Here is a 2,096-nt window from a genome sequence, read left to right as displayed (position 1 = left end):
GAATACTTCACATTAATGATTCACATTACTTCAAGATCAAAGTGGGTCTAGGGAGAGGCACCAACAACTATGTTGAACTTAATTGTCTAAGATACCTTCTCATTTTTTCTCTGGAACAAAACTTCCACAAAATTTAGATTTATGGGGACTCAAAGCTTGTTATAAACTAGATCAACTCTGCATATCATTGTCACTTACACACACTCAGGGGCTTACTGGATGAAGTCATCACTCTAAAATCACATTTTGATTTTATTGTATGCTCTCATATATACAGGGAAAGGAATGCGGTCGCTGATTTTCTTTCCAAGGAGGCCACACAATAGATCAGGGGGTAGTGGTTGATTCAGGAATTCCGAGATCGAGAGTTCTACCAATTTTTCCACCGACCATTCATTGAGCTGGATGGGATTATATTAGAATTATCTGCATAGATCATTTGTAATTTTTGCTATCTTTTTGATCTATCTCTATGCACTTATTGGACAATTATGCTTTTACATATATATGTAAATATTATGCTTTTTATTGTAAATATTGAACTATATGAAACTGTACTGGATTGAATGGTTAGTCCATTTACTGGTGATTTCTGGATTTCACACATGCTGAAGATACAATATGTAATTTTCATTATTAATGAAAATTACGCTTTTTTGTTGGGAAAAAAAACACAATGGCGACGTGTTTGAATCTGGATGTTTGGTATTCGACTCAACGTCCTTCTCAATATTGCAATTATTTAAATTTACATATTTTCAAGAGTGTCGTTTATTATTAATATGCATTCCAGACTCAAAACTAGTCGATGAACTGAAATTTCACTAATTTAATTCCCTGGAAATCTCTTATGACAATAAAAGATTACATGGACCATTAACCTTCTATAAATGTTTATTAAGTTTGTGAGTGTTTTCACTAAATTTTATTATTATATTAATTTATTAAGTTTTAAATATATCTTAAAATAATAGTGAAAGATATGGAATATTAACATCAAGAATAATTTCAAAATCTTTAAAAGAGTTTCAAAAGTGTAAATTAAATTAAAATAAAATCTTATATTTAGATATTATTAATTTGTTGATTTCGAAATTCAACTTAGCATTAAAATTAAAACAATAATTAATGAAAATAATAATAATAATAATAATAAAATAAATTTATTTAATAAATTATTAAAAACGTAATAATATAAAAAAAATTAGTTATCAATATTATTAACATTATTCACTCTCAAAAATAGAAAATAAATTGAAAACCCTATATCAATAATTTAGAAATATGAATGAATACTTTTTAGTCATATACATAAGTGCTATAACATTATTTCTCATTTTCTTTTAAATGCCATCCTCACTTTAAACGAAACAAAACTTCAACTTAAATATTTTAAATTAACACCTGATCCATTTTCACACCATCTCCAACAATTATTCGTTTACTTACCCATAAAATTCCTTGCAAATGCCCTCCCTTAGTGTACATGTACAAAATATAAATAAAAAATCATGTTGAACTAACTACACTCTAAGGCCTAAGCTCCCAGAGCTTGAGTGTGATTGTGTTCATTGAGAAATTATCCCTTAACCTAGTATGACAAAATTGGCATTGGACTAAATACTCTCTTAACTTTAAGTGTGATTGTGATCATTGAGAAATGACAACATCAACTTGATAATGAATAAAGTGGAAGAATATCGAACAATTTATAATATAGAAGAAGAATATTTAATAACTTATAAATATGTACATGAATATGTACATGAATATTGAGTAAAGCGATCAGAATAAAATTAAATTTACTATAGCTTAATAGTTTGATTTAACTTTAACATGCGTTAAAATATAATTTACAAGACAAAATATTCATATATCAATAATCGTTATATTCAAAATTTGTTTTATTTGCATCCTACATTTTCCAAAGGTTAGGTCCTATTGCTCATTATCTTCAGAATGAATTCTCCATAATTTAGAGGGTTAGATTTCGCAAGAACATAACTTCTCTTTTCAAAATTTCAATTTATGATATTAGGTTTTTGAGACTTATGCTTTACAAAGCTACATAAAGAGCATCCTTGAACATTTGGAAA

Source organism: Pinus tabuliformis, chromosome 3_1 (assembly GCF_031772625.1).
Source record: "Pinus tabuliformis cultivar Carrire ecotype Pingquan chromosome 3_1, CPIR1, whole genome shotgun sequence".
Classification (NCBI taxonomy): domain Eukaryota; kingdom Viridiplantae; phylum Streptophyta; class Pinopsida; order Pinales; family Pinaceae; genus Pinus; species Pinus tabuliformis.
This window is presented reverse-complemented; position numbering follows the sequence as displayed.